The sequence below is a fragment of the Ascaphus truei genome, chromosome 1 (genome assembly GCF_040206685.1).
Source record: "Ascaphus truei isolate aAscTru1 chromosome 1, aAscTru1.hap1, whole genome shotgun sequence".
NCBI lineage: Eukaryota > Metazoa > Chordata > Amphibia > Anura > Ascaphidae > Ascaphus > Ascaphus truei.
The window spans coordinates 441,307,637-441,315,136 of NC_134483.1; the positions used below are offsets into that span (position 1 = coordinate 441,307,637).

General features: G+C 41.5%; 1 protein-coding gene across 14 annotated transcripts in view; it reads right to left on the minus strand.

The window, feature by feature from the left end:
* BLTP1 (bridge-like lipid transfer protein family member 1) overlaps nt 1–6,514 on the minus strand; it is a 214,038-nt gene extending 207,524 nt beyond the window's left edge. For 13 of the 14 annotated variants that reach the window (XM_075615910.1, XM_075615968.1, XM_075615957.1 and 10 more), the window contains exon 1: nt 6,401–6,514. The gene's annotated coding sequence lies outside the window, so the exon portion shown is untranslated. Of the gene's footprint in view, nt 1–6,365 lie in introns of all 14 variants that reach the window. The other variant, XM_075615865.1, reaches the window with a different exon arrangement.
* Nucleotides 6,515–7,500: the final 986 nt, after the last annotated feature.

Genomic DNA, 7,500 nt, shown 5'->3' on the forward strand with positions numbered 1-7,500 from the left:
ATAGGATAGACATGGAATAAATCGGCTTTTTTCTTCATTTTCGCTCTGTTCTTTTGTGTTTTTTGATACTAGTCACATATTGGAAGGCTATATAACAGGGAGTGAATTAGGATATTGAGCATTATTTTTTTCCCTATTCCATTTTTTAGACAGTTTCACATTTTGGCTCCATGTCTGATATACACACTACGGTACTCATTCTTAACAGGTTAGTCAATCTATTCAAAACTGAACAAATATAGGACAAGTATCTGTTGTCTAAATGTAGCATATGTTGAACTTGATGGACATTGTCTTTTTTCAACCTCATCTACTATGTAACCATGTCACTATGCAACTGTACCTATACCGTTATCACCAGAATTCTTATTCTCCATAATAGGAAAGTATCATGTTAGAATTTCACAAGCCTAAACGCCGAGCAAAACTGAACAAAATCCCTCTAACAATATCTTAAAATCAATGGCTCAAAGAATTGAATTGAATGTCATGAATTAGTGATGCAGACAATCAAGCCTGGCACAAACTAATGACAGTAATCAGTGATACCAGAGACATTCTAATCCTGCCCGGCTGTGACCTCCAACTCACAAATAGTACAACAGAAAAAAAGCCTGTTGTGCCCAACACCGTTACTATTATTATTATTCAAATGAAACTTTGTTAACCAATTTAATCTCTTAACAGGAACACCGACTATCGCTATTTTCACTGGGGATTACGTAGGAATAGCTTTATCGATAATAAACACTGGTACACTAGTCTGAGCCTCGGATTCAGTAAGGCTTTAAACATCCTAACCCCACATAGGAACATACAGAACAGCGGGGTTTAAATAAATGTAATGCATCTCATCGTGTAGCATTTTAACTACTGTTACAAAATGGTAAACAAATATACAGTTCCAGCGCTGCTCGCAAATTGCCAGGCAATTTGTTCGTGAAATATCTACATTTTGATCCTACGGCCGCGATTACAGAGCACGCGACGCAAACAAACTACAGCAGCTCATGACCGCGTCACGTGAGCAGCTCAGCCAATGAGGGCGAACTAGCCTGGTGACGTCACGGCCACGCCACCAGAGCGTTTCTGAAGTCACGACGTCATGTGACGTCGCATCGTCATTTGACGCTGCGTCGCCAGAAGCCACCGGAGACAAGGTAAGGGAACGAGAGGCCTTGTGCGCTCCCCCGGCATTTAATTTAAATGTTGTGGGGAAGAGCGTGGGGCCTCTGTAAGCGCTGCACCCCCCTCAGAAAACCTTGCGCCCCTCAGTTTGTGCACCCCTGTCTTAACTTATAAGTGAGTTTCAGTGTTAAAAACAGAAAAGAGGTGAGATGTTCCGCTCCAGGGAACCTCCAGCTCCTGAGATACTTAGTCCTGGTTATTTAAACAAAGTGACCACGGTAACCAGATGGGAATTGTAATGTCATCTGTTGGGGCTTCCTATTGGCCCACGGTTTGGTAGTCACCTTGACTTCCTGAGAGAGAGAAAACCGGCACCTAAAACTTTAAGTATGTCGACAGCTGGGGAGCTCCAACATAGCACAATCTCTCTGGAGGACCCCCCAATGCAAATCCTGGAACAAATAAGACAAGCAGGCGGGAATGCTGCTTTAAGAGACTTTCCATATTCTAAAACATGTCGTTTGTCTACGACTTGCTCCAATGACTCTTTGCTAAATCAATATTTATTTCAACTATGTAACCAAACAACTGTAAGTAAAAAAAAAAAAAAAACAACAACACAAGCGTTGTAGAAAAAAAACAAGGTTTTTGCTTTGTTCTTCAAGGCATCGAAGAATAAAGTAAACTATACCAATTACAGGCAGGTAATACGAAGGATAAAAATGGTGTACATTAATCTGTTTCTTTAATGTCCTAGAATTTAGTGCTGTGTTATTAAACTATAACAGATACTACGTTAAAATCAGTTTAAAAAAATAAATAAATCCGGATCCACATGATTGGGAAAATTGGCATGTTCCAGTTTTTCAAAGAGGTTGTTTTTGTTGTTGTATAGCCTAAATATTTTATGATATATGCAAGGTGAGGGGATTAATGAAATGCAAAGTGCAGAGGAGGTCATTTAAGGCCTGAGATGGAAGATTTTAAGCAAGTGTGTCTTAAGATGGGTCTTAAAGGTGGATAGAGTGGCTAGTCGGGTAGGGGGGGAAGGGCATTCCAGAGGTGTGGGGCAGACAGTGAGAAAGGTTTAAGGTGGGAGAGGGCCTTAGATACAAAGGGGGTAGAGAGAAGACATCCTTGAGCAGAACGCAAGAATTGGGATGGTGCATAGCGAGAAATTAGGGCTGAGATGTAAGGGGGGGTAAAAGAGTGTAAGAGTGTCTCTATTTATTATGAGTCTCTATTCCTTAAGACACCTGGCACTGATCATTCAAGTGAATCGTTTACACTTTCAGCGATGTCCACTCTTGCTTTAGCTTTCCCATTAACCTAACCTTGTAAAGTAATGTATTATGGGTTTCAGACCCTAAAGTCCACGTGATCTGTATCTACAGGCCATTGCCAGCAATTTATTGTCAGGAGAAAGGGCAGGCAAAATCTGAGACATGATAAAGTTAGGTAATCACCGTACCACAGAGATACGGAGCCATCAGCACCTCCCATTTATAAATGAAGAAAAGTAAATATATTTCCCAGGTAACTGAATACTGGTCACTGCCACAGGCACAGGGACCGGGGATGCATTGCAAACACAAGACCATCACTAGGCACGTGCAATTTTTTTCCGCTGATTTTCACAAATTTTGCAGATATTTTTTTACTAACAATTTTGCACAAAAAATAGCAAGATTTGTGAAAAAATTGCCAAGCATTAAATGTCAACACGCAGTGCGAATTCCAACACAGAAACCAATGGTATCAGGTCACATGGCCCGCTACATACTGCTATTTTCACAAACCACTGGGGAAAGTTGCAAAATGTGGCTTTAATCTCCCAAAAATGTTGCAAGGTGAAGTTTCATGAAAATATATGCAATAATGCAAAATGGAAGAGAAACCCCCACAAAGTAATGTCAAGCCAATTGAAACAAATTCAACTATTTATTATGCCTAAAAGCTGGTCTTATGCGTTAAATATGTTTTTGAAGATTAAACTTTAATTGGACGATGTTAAGATTACCTTTTTATTAGATCATAAATGTGCTTTGGAAATTACAGTTGTATAGATACAAGATATTTTTTCATAGTCAGCAGTACTATCCAACTCTATGAGTCAATTATTTATTCATACAGTCATTAAGCTATATTGTACACTGAAGGTGAATAAACAGTACAGCACATTAATCCTGCATTTCCCTGAATGAACTGCAATCAAACAAAATAGATTATATTGCACAAGTTTGCAATTCAGAATATTGGGAAAAAGCAAAAAAATGCCAGCCAGAGGTTCTGTGGAAACAAAAATACTTCATTTCAGTTCTAGTCTACATGGTTCATCAGTAAATGAGACGTTTATCTGACAGTTACTTATACCAACATTTAATTATTCCATTTATAAACACTCCTGAAACGACTGAAAGGTAAGAAACGTCACCACGGACCATGTGCAAACACAGACAGCAGCGGTAAAGGGCTTGTCAATGTTTTATTGGCCGGTCACATCATCTGATTTAAGCCGAGCCAAGCAATTTTCCCTCCCTATTATATTACAGAATACTGTTTGTCGTTCTACTGCAGCCATCAATGTATAGTGATTGGACATTACATAGAAAGAAATGAGCTTGCAAAGTCACAAGCACGAAGCAGGCACAGTTTGCATAAAGGTGTCCCCTGGGGGACTGTAACATTTATGTTAACGCTGCAGTAAGCCGAACGGGTCCTTGTTTTTACAGTCTCACGCTTGCTCACATACAGTCAGTGCTGAGCAGGCGGTCTAGGACATTTGGTTACGGCTGTTTCGCTCGCGACCAAATGACTGCTGGCACTTTGCCGGACCTGTCGCCGACGGCCGCTTCACTGCTACGGTAAGTGCCTATGCCTAACCCTTACCCCAAATCCCCAACCCCAAAACCCCCCACCCCAAGCCCTTACCCAAAAAAACCCTACCCCAAACCCCTACCCTAAAACTCCCTGCCCCAAGCCTTTGCCCCAAAAAACCCTACCCCAAGGCCTTCAGCCAAAACCCCCTAAAACTCCCCATCCTAAACCCCAACATCCCCTAATCATACCACTTAAACCCCAAACCTAACCCCATCATACCCTAACCGCTGAAACGTACCTCTTCCTAGAAGTGGTTGGCTGCACATCGGCTGAGGGTCTTTCTGCGGCCAAACGCCAGCAGTCATTTGGTGGCAGCGACACGGCCGCGACAAAATGTCCCATTCCAATGAGCCTCAAGTGTACACCTCGAGACGCCTTTGACACAGAGGTAAAGAAACTTGCGCAAAATCAGGAATTAAGGGGATTAGGAAATTGTATCTACACAAGTAATGTGGGAGACCAACACAACTCTGTTACAAATCTCATAAACAACACATCCTGGAAATCCTCGTATTGCAAGAGAACACGTTTCCCAAGATCACGCAGGAAACACATTAGGGGAGCAAATTGGGGGCGATACCTTAAGCTGCCGTCTGCTGAAAGTTTTGCAGGGGCTTAGATGACATGACCAAAAATTAATAAGATTTTGTCTATTTTAGCAGTAAAGTTACTTTGGATTCAGGGAATCGATTACATTGGCTGCGGAAACTTACAAAGTGTGGTCACATCCAATAAGAAATTATCTGAATTATCTGAATTCATGTTCTTGTATTTAAAATATGAGAAACAAAACATTTTTCTTTTTCTTTTTTTAAATAAAGGAAAGGCATTCAAAGAGGAAACTTCATGAGACTCCTGAACATGTGCAAGGCTCACTCCATTAGTGACAACAAAAGGAAATGCTTTAGCATATTTCTATACAGTATCTGTACACATACACAGATTTTACTTATGTGTATATACATACGTTTTGAAAGCTCACTAAGCAGGAAAGGGTTGAAACAGAAAAAATAATTATGAATAAATTATGACAGACAATTAGGCAGCTTTGTGTGTAAACTCATTGTCATATATTATGTATATGTATGTGTAGTAAGTATATATACACAAAAAATAAATATATACACATGCAATTTAATATACATACACACAAATTATATATATATATATATATATATAAAATAAAAAATGAATAGACGATACTGTTAACACACACATTTCTATACATATGTACTTAAGAAGAGGTACAAATACCTATGTTGCTAGTATGCTTAATATATAAATTACTTGCATAATACACAAGTAATTTATGTGTTAAACATACTAGTTAACATATTGTAAGAAGAGCTACATATATACATGTAGAGATGTGGATATATAAAGATTGACAGATAGTTTGTGCATATGCATTCAACTACAAATATATGAAATGGTGTGTGTAATTATATTTATGAGTTAGAGTGCACAAGTGCATGTGAGCAAGTGAGTGCACGTATTGTCAGTGCGAGCGCGCGTCAGTGGTGCGTCACAGTGTGTCTGCGCGTCACAGTGTGTCTGCGCGTCACAGTGTGTGTGCGTCTGCGCGTCACAGTGTGTGCGCGTCTGGGTGTCACAGTGTGTGCGCGTCTGGGCGTCACAGTGTGTGCGCGTCTGCGCGTCACAGTGTGTACGCGTCTGCGCGCCACAGTGTGTACGCGTCTGCGCGCCACAGTGTGTGCGTCTGCGCGCCACAGTGTGTGCGTCTGCGCGCCACAGTGTGTGCGTCTGCGCGCCACAGTGTGTGTGTGTCTGCGCGCCACAGTGTGTGTGTGTCTGCGCGCCACAGTGTGTGTGTGTCTGCGCGCCACAGTGTGTGTGTGTCTGCGCGCCACAGTGTGTGTCTGCGCGCCACAGTGTGTGTGTCTGCGCGCCACAGTGTGTGTGTCTGCGCGCCACAGTGTGTGTGTGTCTGCGCGCCACAGTGTGTGTATGTCTGCGCGCCACAGTGCGTGTGCCTGCGCGTCACAGTGCGTGTGCCTGCGCGTCACAGTGCGTGTGCCTGCGCGTCAGTGTGTGTCTGCGCGTCACAGTGTGTGTGTCTGCGCGTCACTGTGTGTCTACGCGCTAGTGTGTCTACGTATGTGTGTCCACGCGTGTGTGTATATGCATGTGTCTACATGTGTATATGCATGTATGTGTCTGTGTAATTGTGTTCAAGTGGGCGTCTGTGTGCTTGTAAGTGTGATTGTGTGTTTGTAAGTGTGATTGTAAGTGATTGTGTGTTTGTAAGTGTGATTGTGTGTAAGTGTGATTGTGTGTGTGTAAGTGCGATTATGATGTGTATATAAGTGTGATTATGTCAGTGTGTGTCCACATACATGCGCATTGTCTGTCCCTTTCCCCGGTCTCCCACCTGCCCGGGCTCCCCCGCCTCCGCCTCATCCCGCGCGCTCCCTCGCCGGGTCACCGCCGCTGTCTGGCTTCGCTAGGGCGCCGGCCCGCCGCCATCTTGCTCTGTTTACAACCCCCTGTCATGTGACGTCACCACGCTGGGAGGACCCAGCGAGGAATGGGAGGAGGAGACAAGATCAAGCAGCCAATCAGAAGAGAGCGGCAGAACTGCGCTGACCAATCATAGGCTGGCTTTGAGATCACAACAAGCCGGGACTGTAGGAAACGGCAGACAGTGGATGTGTGTGTATGGATATGTGCAGTATGTATTGTACACTATATATATATATGTATGTGTTTGTGTGTATGGATATGTGCAGTGTGTATTGTACACTATATATATTTATATATATGTATGTGTTTGTGTGTATGGATATGTGCAGTATGTATTGTACACTATATATATATATATGTATGTGTTTGTGTGTATGGATATGTGCAGTATGTATTGTACACTATATATATATATGTATGTGTTTGTGTGTATGGATATGTGCAGTATGTATTGTACACTATATATATTTATATATGTATGTGTTTGTGTGTATGGATATGTGCAGTGTGTATTGTACACTATATATATTTATATATATGTATGTGTTTGTGTGTATGGATATGTGCAGTATGTATTGTACACTATATATATGTATGTGTTTGTGTGTATGGATATGTGCAGTATGTATTGTACACTATATATATTTATATATGTACTGTATGTGTTTGTGTGTATGGGTATGTGCAGTATGTATTGTACACTATATATATTTATATATATGTATGTGTTTGTGTGTATGGATATGTGCAGTATGTACTGTACACAATATATATATATTTATATATATTTATGTGTTTATGTGCACAGAGACACATATATATACACATAGATGTGTATTTATATATAATTACATATATATATAGGGAACCATGTTAAAAATGGTTTTTGAGGCAAAAAGTGACACTGTGTGCTCATTTGCATGTCATTTCCCAGAATCCCTTGCTGCAGTGGAAGTGCTGTATGCTGGGTGATGATGGGGAAAGGCGGGGTTGCAGACCTGCCTAAGA